Genomic DNA, 15,931 nt, shown 5'->3' with positions numbered 1-15,931 from the left:
CCAAGGTTTCAGAGAGCGATAAACAGGTTAAAAGAATGAATGGGATATGGAGTAAAATCAAATTTATACCGGATCTAATAGTAAGTTATAAAGTTGAAAGCTCTAACTGAGGAAAAATAGACATTTTACCAAAAGAGTTCCAAAAAGTTGGTAATGATACAAATCAAAGTAGAGAGTTTTAGGAACAAAAAGGAATGTTTGCTGAAGCTCTTCCATGGCCAGGTAGTATGTACCGTATAAAGAGGACGTACCGACTGAAAATTTCAGCATACAGAATCTCAAAAAAGCTATAGACAAAAGTAAAAATACAGCCCTAGGTAAAGATAGTGTATGTAATGCAATGCTTAAGCACCTATCAGAAAGGAAGTTAAGAATTGTATTGGAATTGTATAATAATACATGGGGAGAAGGAATACTACCGGCAGAATGGAAGCAAGCCATGGTTCTACTGATGATAAAACCTGGCAAATTACTCACAAGACCTGATGCATATAGACTAATTTTGCCCTCACATCATGTGTGGGCAAAATCATGGAAAGATTAACAAATGAGAGATTAGTAGCATATGTAGAAAAAATGAAATTATAAACTGTGCACAAAGTGATTTCAGGAAAGGAAGATGCACAGTTGATCATGTTGTAAGCTTAGAAACAGAAATAATAATAAAAACAAACCCACGAGGACCTAGGAGTTTTATGATCGCTGTCTTTTTGGACACTGAAAAAGCATCTGACATGCTGTGCAGGGAAGGCTTGCTGAATAAACTAGCCACAACTGGAATGAGAGAGAGAATGTTCTGGTGGATAAGAGACTTGTTAAGTGATAGAACTGTACAAGTCAGAGTTGTGGCAGCTTTCTCGAATATTTATAAACTTGCTAATGGCATCCTCCGGGGAGCGTTATCAGCCCAACCCTGTTTAACATTATGATTGATGATCTCGCTGCAAGTATGCAGACAGGAATAGGTATTATTCTATTTGCGGACGACTGTTATATGGGCCAAACATAGAAGACGTAAGATAGCTGTGGAGAGAACCAATGAGGCGCTCAGGGGGATTTCAAAATAGGGAGATATTTGGGGATTTAAGTTCTTGCTTGCTAAAACAAAGGAAATGAGCTTCACCAAAAGGAAGATTGAAGAAGAATGGAACCTATATCTCTGTACAGAGAAAATACAAGTAGTTCAGATTTTTATGTTCTTAGGAGTTACGTTCAATAACAAACTAACGTGGAAGGGTCATATAGATAATATCAAGACTAAATGTAAAGAGAGTATGAATCTGCTTAAATAGGGTTACCATATCTCATAAATAAAAAAAGAGGACCCTCCACGGGCCCTGGCCCTGCCCATTTCCCCACCCCTAGCCCCGCCCCAACTCCGCCCCCTCCTCCCTTCCACTCCCAGCCAGGGGGAAAGGGCTGCCCCAGTGCTACCGGCTTCAGGGTTTGCCGGGCAGCCCCCAGACCCTACGCCCCCAGCCGGCGCTTCCCCAGCGCAGCTGGAGCCCGGGAGGGGAAGCGCCCAGCCGGGGGCGCAGGGTCTGGAGGCTGCCCGGCAAACCGTGAAGCCGGTAGCGCTTGGGCTTCGGGCAGCCCCCTTGCCTCCGGACCCTGCGCCCCCAGCCGGGCACTTCCCCTCCCGGGCTCCGGCGGCGCAGGGTCTGGAGGCACGGGGCTGCCCGAAGCCTGGTAGCGCTCGGGCAGCCCGGCTCTTAAACAGAACCGAAGAGTCGGGGAGGAGCAGAGCCGCCATTTTCCCGGACATGTTCGGCTTTTTGGCAGTTCCACCCAGACAGGGGTTTGACTGCCGAAAAGCCGGACATGTCCGGGAAAAAGAGGACGTATGGTAACCCTAGCTTAAAAGTATTGCCGGGAACAGTTGTGGTGCAGATAAGAACATGTTGATGCTGTATAAGGGCATTCAGAAGACCTGTTACAGATTATGGATGCCAGGCCTTTAATTCAGCTTCTAAATCAACACTAAAAAATTAGAGCTGTTCCAAGCCCAAACTCTGCGAATCACATGTGTGAGTATTTCGACTCTGGCGTGTGTGTGTGTGTGTGTGTGTGTGTGTGTCAGGAGAAAGGCCTATAAATTTAAGGATGAAATTGTTAGCTTTAACCTTTTGGGCTAAGGTTAATGGAAATAGTGAAGGTAAAAGAACTAAACAGTTACAGGAGGACTGCTGGGAATTAAGTAGACAAGAAGTAACTGGGCACCACAGACTCCCACATGCTAACAGGGTCAAAAGGTGGGTAAAAGATTTGGGTGAAAAGGAATATCTGCAAGAAATTAAAATCTTTTATTCATGGGAAATCAAACTACAGCTGGATGGTTGTCTCCAGTTGTGGATTTGGAATTCTATGATAAAACAAAGGGAAAAGCAGGACCAACAAATGTGATGACCAGGATTTCTGAGTTTATACGTGGCAAAGGAGGTCAGCATTACCAAATCTATACTGGTACCTCTACAGATGACAATGTGGGTAGAGTGGGAAAGGCCTTTTGTAGCCCTGAATTTGGAATTAAGCTATTGATGAGACTATCTAATTTTGTTGCCATTGTAACAGCTGAATTGATAGATGTACTGTTGGCACTGATCTGGATAAGGGATGTACGCCCGACCTAGGAGTGCTATCCTATATATCTCTTTATCGGGTATAATAGCAATTAGAAAGGGAGCCTCAGAAAGCTGGAATGACTTAATCAATAAAATACTGTTCTTAACTATGGAGATAATAGAAATGGGTACACATATAGTAAAAATGTGGATTCCAGTGCATGTTGGCACACCAGGCAGTAAAATGCAAATAAATCAGCAAAAAATGCCTTAAAAATGAGGAGGCTGATATAAAGACCCTCTGAATAAACAGGATTTCAAAAGTTTGATTAAGAGAGAACATAAGAAGGAATAGCAAGAACTATGGACCAAAGAGGGGAAAAAAGGACAAAGATTCTAGAAATATATCCTAAACTTGAGGATAATGGTATACTTCATAGCTATGAGAGAAGAAGTGAAGGAACTATATTTAGAGTGCTAACAGGTCACTGTGATCTGCATGGTAATTTATATTTACTAGACAACCACAGAGACTGGTTTCAGAGTACCAGCCGTGTTAGTCTGTATCCTCAAAAAGAACAGGAGTACTTGTGGCACCTTAGAGACTAACAAATTTATTAGAGCATAAACTTTCATGGGCTACAACCCACTTCTTTGGATGCTTACAGAGACTGGTTGTGCGACACGTGCAAAGTCCAAGAAACAGCTGAGAATCTGCTGGGGCTATGCAGGGAGAATTATACGGAAAGAAAGATTCTTTATGAAGAACCGGTGAAAGAAGATAATCTGAAAGGATTGGTGAGAGTATTGGGAAAGTGGGGTAGCATTTAAAAAGCATTACATCATTTTCTTAAGGATCTAGGACTGGGTGAGAGGATATCGATTTTTGTGCTTATGCGAAAACTGCAGCATGTGGCAATCATAACCCCTCATGCTGAGGCTGCTGTGCCATAGAATGACAAGAAAAGAAAAGGGCTGCAGGGAAAGAGTCAGCAGTCCCTTTCTGGACACAGAGAAGTAGGTAGGAGGAAAAACACAGGGGAGCAAAAGCCGTAGGATCCTGCACCTGATGGAAGGGGTTTACCCAGAGGAGTTCCAGGGAAGAGAGCCTGTGGGAGGCAGAGTTGGAAGAAGCCCAGAGAAATAGCAGCGAGGGGTGAGACTATGTAGATCTTGGTTGCTGATGATATGGTCCCTGGGCTGGAACCCAGAGTAGCAGGCAGGCAAGTGGCACAGACTGGGAATTGGCACGGAGGACTGCCTGGGATGGTGTATGGACAGTTGGCCGGGAGGGACTTTGATACCCTAGAAGGGGAAAACTACATAGTGATGTGGCTGGAGGGCTGAGTCAAGAAAAGCAAGCACTGAGACTCCTAGAAAACAAGAAGGGCCGTGGGGCAAGTGACCAAAGGAAGCAGGCAACAAACTGGGCAGAGCTAATCCCCAGATGCTGCCACAAGGGGGCGCCGCAGCAGTGAGTAGTAAACCACCATGAGGAGAAGCCACGGCAAAGGCAGCTGATGCCACAAAGCAGGAGCAGTGAGCTGTGGGACACCTTTGGGAGCGGTGTATTCAATATGCGGCTCCAGTGTATACAGGCTTGGAAGCAGTGCATACTTAACTGTACCTGATTGGGGGCAGTATATACTCGTAGAGAGATCCCTTTAACTTTCAGCCCCCAGGTGACTATGATGCTTTGCCTGATGGATCCTATGCCAAGGATTGTAGTATGGCGTCTGACTGTGACAGAGAGCAATGAACCCAGCAGCAAGTGGAGTTACTCTCCTCCCCGTATCAAGGGCGTAGAGCGGCACCTGGGCTATATATTGCCTCTGTGGTTGACATGGAGAGATCATTTGATGTTTGGTTTTATTCTTAAAGATTTGGGGTGAATTTTAGTGAGCGAAACAAAAGGGAGGAGTGGAAGAAAGGCACAATTTGTAGCTGGTCTCGGAAGTAGCGTGAACCAGCAGATTGAGCACTGCACTGCACTGCACTGCACTAAGAATCAGGAGACCTGGCTTCTATTCCTGCCCGGCCCACTGAATGATGGGCAAGTCATTTCCCCTCTCTGTGCCTCAGTTTCTCCCTCTATAAAATAAGGACAATGAAACTGATCTCCTTTGTAAAGAGCTTTGAGATCTACTGATGTAAAGTGCTATAGGAGAGCTAGGGATTATCTACAGTATGCAAGCTGCAAAAGGAAGCAGATGTTTCTGTGGGTCTGTTTCTTTTGAAGCAAAGTTACTCAGTGGAGGGGGGAGGGATAGCTCAGTGGTTTTAGCATTGGCCTGCTAAACCTAGGGTTGTGAGTTCAGTCTTTGAGGGGGCCATTTAGGGATCCGGGGGGGAGGGGATATCTGTCAGGGACAGTACTTGGTCCTGCTAGTGAAGGCAGGGGACTGGACTCCATGACCTTTCAAGGTTCCTTCCAGTTCTATGAGATAGAAATATCACCATCCTTTTGTTAAGTAAAAATTAGTGCTGTGGAAAAGTTTCTTCATGAATCTCGTATCCTTTTCATCCAGAGATCTCAATGCGCTTTACAAAGGAGGAGAAGCATCATTTATCCTCATTTTACCGACAGGGAAACGAAAATGGGTTAAACTCTCCAGGTTGCAAGTACAGATCAGAGCAGAAACATGGTATAAGCTCAAGGAGTTTAAGATACTACTGTGTTGAGCACCATATAAGAACATATATAAATAGAAGGATGATGGGAATGCATGATTGATCGATCGATAGATAGGTATGTATGGCAATACACTGATGGATGGGTGATGGGTATGTATGGCTCTAGAAAGACAGTTTATGAATCTTTTATCCAACCTGGGCCAAATTTGGACCAAATCCATGCTAATTTCTAGTTTCATTCGCGCAAAATTCAGTGGTTTCAACCTCTAACACTAGTCAAAATGTGATGTTCTGGGCTGAGTTTTCTTTCTGGAGTTCAAGTCCAGTGGAGCGCAAAACTCAGAAGAACGAAAACAAAGGAAATATTCATATTAAACTTCTGCAAACCAAACTGCTGAGTTTTGTGCAGCTCTAATAAAAACGTAAAGGAGCTCAGTTACCAGAGTGATGCCTGCAGTATGAAAACTAGAATAGAATACACTGTCTAATTCTTTAAAATTTTCTGACTGAAGGCATTACCAGAAACTTTCAACCCATTCCCCGTTTGGGATTCTTTTGGGGCTAAGCGGAAGCTCAGCAGAGACCACTTCAAATATCTATCCTTCATGTCCATCATCATGCACTGAAAGGGAGTAGCTGAGAAGTTGCAATCTGGCATTATTCTCCTATTATTGACTGTCACTAGCAAGATCATGAGCAAATGGCATGAACTGCCATCCATTAGCAATTTCAATAGTGCTGCAATTTATCCCTGTCATTTAGGGCTCGTGCTATTATTTAGCCTATCTCAAAAATCTTATTACATTTTTTATTCATAGGGAGGTTAGATTTATATATTGAAGATCAATAAAAACCTCCATCATGGCTACATTATTAATAAGGAATACATTATATGTAGACAGACAGCCCACTCTATTGGATTTACTTAGTGGATATGCTTTTTTGGGCAATTCTGAAAATTTACTACCTATTCAGTCTTTTCTCCTTTCCCCAAGTCTCCACAGGCCCCCGTCCGAAGCTCATTTTGCACAGCGATATTAGTAACTTTATTTAGTATCCTAGCTGCAATCATCTGGGAGATATTTGTTAATAGTCCCTAAACTGGAGCTCTATGGAACAAAAGGAAGGGCTCAGCGGAAGCCAGCTGTGGAATTCCTTTCCCCTGTTGGTCTGACAGTGCCTGAGTTTGCTGACTTTCTGAGCAAGATATAAAACTTGTCTTTTTCAGGCACACCGATTATTACAGGCTCCTTCCTTTCTTCCTCACTTTGTCTGTCTTGTCTGTTTAGACTCTATGCTCTTTGGAGCAGGGACTATCACGTATTGTGCGTGCGTACAGCACCTCGCACAATAGGGTCCCAATTGTAGTTGGGATGCCTAGGCATCAGAGTCTTATAAATATTAAGAAAGATATGGACTCTGAGTCCCACAGCAGCCTAGGGCTGAGTGTCCAGAACACACTGTGTTCATAATCCCCTCTAGGATACAGAAATTTACTCCAGCTGAGCGCTGCTGTCAGATTGCCTGCATGGATTGGAACTCTGCACCAAGCTGTGGTGCAACAGTGCTCCGGGAGAGAGCTGTGGTTCTTTTGCTGTGAAATCCAGTAAGCACTTTGCTGGCACTCCTGATCTTACATGGAAGGTGATCAGATATTACAATGAGGGGCAGCAGTCTTAAACGTTAGAGAGGCAGATAGTTTGAATCTAGGTGGTTCATTGCTGTTACTTCTGTATGTGAAGCAGAGGTAAGTGCAGTTACTATAGCATAATCAATAAACTGGTTTAGGGTTGCCTATTCCAGCTTGGGTCTTAGGGTCACGCCAGCCAGCCTGGGGTAGGGTGACCAGATGTCCCAATTTTATAGGGACAGTCCCGTTTTTTCGGTCTCTTTCTTATATCGGCTCCTATTACCCCCCACCCCCGTCCCAATTTTTCACACTTGCTGTCTGGTCACCCTAGCCTGGGGACTACAATAGCCAGAGAGACCACAGACTGTGTCTGAGTCCAGCAGCTGCCACAGAGAATCTTCTTTGCAGTCATCACAGCCAAGTCCTTTCTCTTCTCTGTCAGAAGGGACAATGCAATTGTGATGCGACTGCTGGGGATGAGCAAAAGGAAGCATTGGCTGGACTTTCTAGGGAAGCAGAAACCTTAATGAAAACACAAGCATCTTCCAAAGTAATAAAGGAAAATTCAAAGTTACCAGCAAGATTTTCCCCTTTGCAAACACATTGTCCCCCCTCCCGCCCACTCCTCCCACCATCGTCAAGTTTGCTCCAGTATGAAAATCCCTCTTTAAGAGAAGCTGCATTGTACAGTTTTGGAGCAGGATTCTGAGTCCCATTCCACATGCTCCTGGATTCTGTCACTGCCTCTCCTTGCTCAGGTCATATATCACAGGAGTGCTCTGTGCATAGTTATATGTAACCAGTTAACAGAGAAGGTGCCAGTAGATTGCCCTCAAAAATATGGAGCTTGGTTCATGGCTTTTATAGGATCAATAGAACATGTTGTGTGTGGCAAATGGTTTCTTGTGCATAGCTCTTTACATCACAAAACCTCTCTGTGCTTCAGTTCTCCCTCCTCTGTAAAATCGAGCTAAGAATAGCTGCTTTCTATAGATGTTGCAAATCTCAATAGATTATTCTTGAGATCCTTTTGGTGAAATGTGCTATGTAATATTTCTAAATATTTAGAAAGGAAATAATAATGATTGTAAGTGTAATAAATATTCTAAAAGGAAAGAAAAAGAATAAAATACTATATTAGCATATCATCCTAGCACTCCGAAACCCCAGTCGAGATTCACTGGGCTTGGCTTTGTAGAAAAGCCAGTCCGTGCAACCGTGCCCCAAAGAACATACAGTCTAATTGTTGCAGGGCTTTATATTTTAATTGTACTACTGGCTATTAAATGTCGTTTTTGGGGGGGAGGGATAGCTCAGTGGTTTGAGCATTGGCCTGCTAAACCCAGGGTTGTGAGTTCAATCCTTGAGGGGGCCACTTGGGGATCTGGGGCAAAATCAGTACTTGGTCCTGCTAGTGAAGGCAGGGGGCTGGACTCGATGACCTTTCAAGGTCCCTTCCAGTTCTAGGAGATGGGATATCTCCATTAATTTAATTTAATTTAAACCTAGGGTGAGAGAGAGCAGCTCAGATGAAGAAACGCACAGGGCGTGAACAAGGAAGCAGGGAAAGATCACGTGCTGTAACAGACCAGTATTAGCAGCATTACCATGGCTTTTACCCAGACGGCGAACTTTCTAAACATTCTGCAGCCCTACCAGTTGTTTCAGATGTGACAGCAATCAGAGTTGGGAGGGCTGCAAAATCAGCGGAGTGGTTCCTGGCACTTGTGGGAGAACTGTCTGGTCACAGCACATTCCAGAGCTGCAGAGTATTCTTTACGTTTCTGGATGGAGGTGGAGGGACTGAATCACTGAAACAGCTTCATCATTTTTAGGGAGCCAGGGGAAATAGATGAATGTATTGGTGGGATGAATACAGCACTCTTCAGTAAGGCACGCAGTTCAAGATTCTCCCCTTTCACGCCACTGTCTCTTGACAACTATGACTCCTTTAATACCCCCAAAAGCAAATTCCTCTCAGTTTGTAGCCATCAGTAGCAGCAGCGCATTGGCCAGATTGATGTCTAATTGCTGTCATACGGTGCGTTATGGCCACCTGTTGCAAGCTCATGGCTGGAAAAGAATATTTTCCGCCCTCCATAAGGGAAAAACACCTTGTGGCATCACTCTGAGTCATTTGAAACTTTCAAACTGGTTCCACATCTGGGATCAGCTCTGTCCATTCTAGTTGTCTTAGCCTCGGAAAGAAAAAGTAACCTAACACATTCTCTCCCTGATCTTTCTCTTATGGTAAATTCATATTTATCTACATACAGAAAAAGAACCCCCAACTGCTCTGTAATAATCTGCAGCAGCTAATAGCCTTGCAAAGCTTTAAATCATCTATCTCTTCTGCTTGAAATAAACTATGTCCCTGATCAGAATATGTAATAAGGTATCTAGTGGTATTAAATACTTTTAACTCCACTATTTATTATGTTCTGGATTGGAGTTTACCAGGATTCCTGAGCCATTATATGATTTTGGAGGGTTTCCTCACCGCCCCCTCGCCAGAGCTTGCAGTACTTAAAATTTGGTTGTAGGCTAGTTAGTATAATCATCTAAATTAAACGTGTCTTGGCCGTATGATGTTTTATGTTAATTCTATTGTGCGGTGGCACATGCGTAAGAAAGAAAGCTGCAGATTGGCCGTGTGGCTGAGAAAATTCACAGGGTCTGAGTCTGCTCTCGCTTGTGCTGGTGTAACTCCAGTGACCGCACTGGGGCTAAGCTGGGGTAAACCCATTGTAAATGAAAAAAGAATGGGGCCCATTGACTTACTTTACTTCAGATGGATGCCGGTGAATTCTTAGCAGTGGTTGCTTTATAGGTGGCTGCTATTTAAATTTTTTGGGGGGTGGAAAGGCCCTGGCGTTATATATATATATATACCAGCTCCACACCAGAATGGTTCAACGCCAGTACGTCTTCAAGTGAGTCTAGCCAGGCCTTCAAATTCTCCACTGCCTTCATTCCTTTATAAGACACCTTTCTCCTGGGTTGCCAGCTTGATAGCTTAAGTTCTGTACCTTCAGCTACAAACCCAGAGAGGATGGGTTGATAGACTCTGTGTATTAAGGGGAGAGTTCCTCAGTGGTGTAAATTCGAGCAGCTCCATTGAAGTCAATAGAGCGATGCTGATTTATACCATCTGATCCAACATGTGTAAGTGTTCGTTCCATTAGTACCTGGTTCTCCCTTACCTTTGTGCATGGATAACGAACTGTGCTGATAGCGAGAGCAAAGGTTTCCAGGAGGTGGGTGTTGTGACGCAGTGCCCTGGGATTGCTTTGTGAATCAAAGCTCTATGAAACTAGCACCAACCTTCTCTCTGGCATCTGCACTGCTGGCGTATTCACACAGCGCTAGTTACAATTCCAGTGGCCTGCGCCAGCAGGCACTGGGCTCGGTGGATTCTTTGAGGTTGGTCTCTGCTCGAGTGGTTCCCAAGCCTAATGCCCTATCCTGCTGCACTTTGTGCAATCATTTACACTAGGGCCAAGTGGGCCAAGCAGAATGCAACCCTTTGGATTCGGTAGGACTTCACCCTCACTTTTGCACTGACAGAGCAGACAGGTTAACAACGGGTTGGAAAGAAATTGGTATGCGACATACAGCTGAGGCAGCCTTTATATCAGAGTTTCACAAAGGCAATTCTCTGCAGTTGATATAAAAAGGTGTCAGTTCTGGTTTAAGTACTGTATTACCAGCTAAGATTTATCAGCTTCAAAGGCAGCCTCACACCACCAAGGGAATAAACAGCTCTTCTGCTTATCTATTTCACATAGTGCAATATTTTCTTGGTTGACTTTGGCTCGAAAAATACTTTTTCTTTTGCTCTGCCATTCACATATTCTAATTTAAAACAACCCCCAAAACCTCACCATGAAAATAATCAATGATTGGTGCCACCGAGACAGCCCCAAACAATAGCCCCAATCCAATCCCCTTGCCCCCAGAAAGCTGTGAACAATGTATTTGGAACATGGGGCTGTCAGGTATTTTAAGCACTTTGTCTCCTAACATTAGTTGGAGTGTCTAAGATTTTCAAAGAATTTAAGTGACTTAGGATCCTAAGGGCTAACTTTTCAATGGGATTTAGGTGCCTAAAGATGGAGATAGCCCCTTCTGAAAATCCCACGAGGCAACCCAGGCATCTAACTCGCACCGAAATCCAGGGAATTGAGTTAGGCAAGGCATTCACTCACTCTCCACAGGAGTGCCGAGTGCCATTCTGTCCCATCTATGCCAACAAAACATTGCTAGCACCAGTTGACGGCATCCACTGCAGACAATCTCAGTCAGCAATGGGTCATTTTTTTGCTACTGTAGTTCAGTAGGTGATCTCTACTTCTGGCACAGACGTAGCCCCCATTCCCGTAGTGTGTGAACACCTCACAACCTTTACTGCATTGAACCTCACAACTCCCCTGTGGAGTAGGGTAGTACTTTTATCCCCATTTTACAGATGGAGAACTGAGATCCGGAGAGGCAAAGGCCCAGATTTTTAATGGTGTTTGGGCATTGCTGTGTTCAGCACTGCAGCACCTAAGTCTCATTTTCCCTTTTGAAAATGAGATTTGGGCTCCTAAATCAATTTGGTGCTGCACCTCTGAAAACAGAAATGCCTAAATACCTTTAAAAATCTGAGCCTAAATGATTTCTCCAAGGGGACCCAGAAAGTCTTTGGCAAAGCAAGGCATACAACCCAACTATCCCAAAACCCCAGCAAGCACCCTGACAATTGGACCATCTGTCCTCTCCAGCGCTAACTAGACACTTTAGTAAGTAAGCAGTGTGGGGTGCTCCCTTTATGTATGTATATATTCAGGGCTTTGGAGTGGAGCAGCTCCGGCGCAGTGGAGCCGCAGGCTTTTGCCTGGAGCTGGAGCGGAGCACAGCTCCAAAGCCCTGTATACATTGATTAAATTTTGATTATTAGTGGTTTGTTTTTAGTAGGTAACAATAAAATGAGACAAATAGTCATTGCCTTTATTAATAAAGTTGCCTTTATTATTTAAGAATATGTATACAGTACTCAATCCTTGTAGCCGATGACAGTCTGATCCCATCCTGGCTGGTCCGACCAATAACTCAGCTTTGCAGTCGCTGGCAAGCCATACTTTTAGAGTTACCATCCGTCCGGGTTTCCCCAGACATGTCTGGCTTTTTCAGCGTTAAATGGCCATCCAGGGGGGATTTCTAATCAAGTAGAAATGTCCGGGATTTCCCCCTTCCCCTCATGCAGAGTGTGGCTTGGCTGATTGGATGGCGGGGCCTGATTGAAAGCCGCTCGCAGCCACTGGGGCCTCTAGCAGCCAGAGTCCCTCCCCCTCCCCGCTCCCTCTTCCCCCGCAGAGCAGCACAGAACAGTGTTTGAGTCCACGTGGAGCTCGCAGCTCTCCCTCTGCCGGGTGAGTTGGGGAGCAGAGGCTGCAGGGCGAGGAGGATCAGGGCAGGCAGGGGCAGGGCAGGCGGGGGCATAGAGGCTGCAGGGGCAGGGGGTGTAGGGGCAGGGCAGGCGGGGGGCGCAGAGGCTGCAGGGCGAGGAGGAGCAGGGCAGACAAGGGCATAGAGGCTGCAGGGGCAGGGTGGTGCAGGGCAGGCGGGGGGGTGCAGGGACTGCAGGGCGAGTGGGGAGTAGGGAAGCACTTAGCAACCCCCAACCAAGATCAGAGCGGGAGGGAGGAGGGGGAATGTGGGGTGCTCAGAGGAGGGGGCAGAGTTGGGGCAGGGACTTTGGGGAAGGGGTTGGAGAAGGGGCGGGGTTGGGGTGGGGCCAGGGGCGGGGTTGGGGCAGGGCCGGGGGCAGGACTGGGGCCCCGTGGAGTGTCCTCGTTTTTAAATGTTTGAATATGGTAACCTTACATACTTTCCTTTTTTACACACACGGCAGTTACGCATGGTCCATGCTGCCAATGTCCAAGCACATATTGCAATATCCAGAATGGCCGCACTAATGCAATTAGTACATTGTGCATATTATCCTAGACCATAAGCAACTAAACTTTCCACTCTTACTAAACTAAATTTAGATGAGAGGTCATCTAGTCCAGTCCCCTGAACTCGTGGCAGGACTAAGTATTATAATATAGACCATCCCTGACTCCCACCCTTTACTCAACTTAATATTATTGACAATTATTCTTAAGTTTGCAAGGGGTTTGGTTCGCTTAACAATAGGCCTTTTGGCTTAATGGTTAACTGGGGGAAGTTAGTACTAATATTTATCCTGTCTGGCTTTCTGTCTCCAGGGCGCTCACCACCAACACTAAATTCACTCCAAAAAATAAACAAAACCCCCAAGCATGCAGTCTTTGGAGACTCCACTAGGTGATGAAGTAGCGATTTGGCTGTTAAAGGTTGAGTAGCACTGTAGATGGATCAATAGACAAAACAGCTTTTACTGTCTCATTTGCCCAGCCGTCCATGTTGGTGCAGTGCCCTGAGTTTGCGGAAATGAATGAGCCCTGGCCTTCACGTTTTGCAGAGCATGCTGAGGGGAAATAGGAGGAGACCTAACATGGCTAGTGCTGCATGCAAAGTTGAAGGCTGGGCTGCCATGTTCAGGGTATGGATCATTGATTTCAGGGCAGAGAAAGAGACAAGGAAAATCCCACTGACCTGCAGGACTTGTAAAAGATCAACTGGTTTAAAAGTAAACACTTGCAACCTGATTGACAGCTGGAGCTTACAGTATGCCCAGCAACAGACCTAGAGAGAGATGCTTGCTTGTTCTTTGAGGATTAACCCCTTAAAGAGTCACTGACACTTTGTGGAAAACACATTTCATTTAGAGACAAGTCTCTACTTATAGCATATAATCTCTGGTCTTCTGTGTTCTTTCTGCATAGGAGATGGGTTAGTCATGTGGAGGTGGGGGTTGATTTTCAAAGACCCAAGGGATGCATTCCTGGTCCTCTATATGTTTATGTCTTCATAATACACAAGCGACAACTACGCAACCAATTCCTACTGAAAGTCAATGGGATTTAAGCACCTGCCTCTTATCTGTGCTTTTGAAAATCTTTGCCTAGGGAGAGTATCAAGTTTGGAATATCTAAACTTCTTGGAAGCAAAGATTCAGATCCCAGCGAAGCAGCTCTTTGCAAGTGAATAATGATGGAACAATACTTGGTATTATGTAGCTTCTATTCTATTCTGGTGGTTCTACTACATCCATCACCATGCTGTCTGTGTACCTTCCAGAAGTGCTTTAAGGCATCTATGATCCAAAATATTTTATAAAAGTGGATAAATCTATCCCATTCTACAGATGGCAAAACTGAGGCACAGAGAAGTAAAGGAGCATTTTTTTAAAAATAGGATCTAAATCACACGTGCAAAATATACCTGTGTGGGTGCAAAGTAAGTAATGTCGTGTGCAAATGCCCATTTGTATGCGCAACCACACACTTTGAGCCTGCAGTTTACCTGTGCATAGCTAGTCAAGCGTGATGTGTTGGCTCAAGGTCTGGAAATTTTTACCCTAATTAACTTAACCAAGGCCGCTGTGCAAAATCATTGACAAAGTCATGAATAGGATCCAGGAGCCCCGACTCCCAATCCCTTGATCTAACTACTAGATAACATTCCCCAGGAGTTCTATGCCGTATACTCTGTGAAGGTCATTTGGACAAGATCATTAGACTCACAATGCTGTCTGCTGTGGGTGGAATCCGTGATCACATGAGCCATTTAGTATGAGTGGGAATTTTCACCAATATCCTTCGCCAAAATGCTCCTGCCTCTCTGACTGTGTTGTACAAATTTGACTGACACCCATGCAGAAGTGACAGAATTTCAGTGCTAACTGCATGACCCTTGACCTTGTTTGAACATGTGGTTGTTGATAATACTAATCCTAGGAGACACATACAACCCTTTTCACCTAAAGATCTTAAAGTACTCTAAAGAGGAGGGGGAGCCTCGTCATCCTTATTTCAAAGAATTGGAAGGATGTCAACCAACTTGCTTAAGTTCTCACAGTGGGTCTGTAGCCGAGTCAGGGACAGAGCTCACATGTCCTGTGTCCCAGCCCAGCATAGCACTGCAAGACCAAGCTTACGTATGAGGATAAGAATGGCCACAGTAGGTCAGACCAAAGGTCCATCTAGCCCAGTATCCTGTCTTCAGACAGTGGCCAGTGCCAGGTGCCCTAGAGAGAATGAACAGAACAGGTAATTATCAAGTGATCCATCTTGTCGCCCATTCCCAGCTTCCGGCAAACAGAGGCTAGGGACACCATCCCTGCCCATCCTGGCTAATAGCCATTGATGGACCTATCCTCCATGAACTTATCTAGCAAAAGGGGTTGCATAAATGCTAAGCAACATCGCTACAGCAATTTTGTGCCAAATACTGTCTTTTTGAAATGAGACCAACAGGTTGTTTCTAAAATTTTGCCTTTAAACATATTTATATGTGGCCACATATATTTTACGTGTCTGCACAATGCACTTTATGAAGCACATAAAAAAAGGATAGAAATTATCTATTTCTCCTGTACAGCCTGTCTCTTTTTGGGGGAGAGATAACAAGGAGTTATTTCATTTTGCTGTGTGCTGCCGGATGCCATACTATCAATTGAGAAACAAAGCTCTTTTTGAAAAATGCTTTCCCCCCACCCCCCTTTTTTAATGCCATTGTAAACTGGGAAGACCCAGCAAACAGAAGACATCATTTGCAGGCTATCTGCCCAAAGTCCCTTCTGCTCCATTCTCTTGTTTGCTCAGCGTAATGAATGGGCTCTTTCAGCAGGAGGGATCATAACATTAATCGGAAGACTAAGCATTGCTTTGTTTGCAGAGAATCAGGAGCTTCCCCTCTGCAAACTTTGCAAAAGGGCCGCTCCAATATTCAGGAATGGTTAGATCAAATTGGTGTCAATGTGCACTTGTTATAAATGAGACTGGCCGATCAGCAGCTCTCCACATCATCAAATATGCAGCATGGATATTTCATTATCAGCCTAATTCATAGTCTGGGGCCACGGCTGGGTGATTTTAGAAATTAAACTGTACTTTCACCTCTAAAAAATGCAGTCCCGGCTAGTCAGTGAAGTGGAGAGATTGCTGTGCTGCTGGGTTATTGAGTGATTGGGAAG

At 44.8% G+C, this 15,931-nt stretch overlaps 1 long non-coding RNA gene across 1 annotated transcript in view; it reads left to right on the top strand.

Moving 5' to 3' along the window:
* The first annotated feature begins 3,239 nt into the window (after window positions 1-3,239).
* LOC122172160 (uncharacterized) overlaps window positions 3,240-15,931 on the top strand; it is a 44,697-nt gene continuing 32,005 nt past the window's right edge. Inside the window, exon 1 of the long non-coding RNA XR_006172202.2 lies at window positions 3,240-3,359. This is a non-coding gene — a long non-coding RNA (uncharacterized LOC122172160). The remainder of the gene's footprint in view (window positions 3,360-15,931) is intronic.

This window comes from Chrysemys picta, chromosome 2, assembly GCF_011386835.1.
Source record: "Chrysemys picta bellii isolate R12L10 chromosome 2, ASM1138683v2, whole genome shotgun sequence".
In the NCBI taxonomy this organism is placed as follows: Eukaryota; Metazoa; Chordata; order Testudines; family Emydidae; genus Chrysemys; species Chrysemys picta.
The sequence above is the reverse complement of the archived record's forward strand: the minus strand, read 5'-3'. Positions and strand labels throughout refer to the sequence as shown.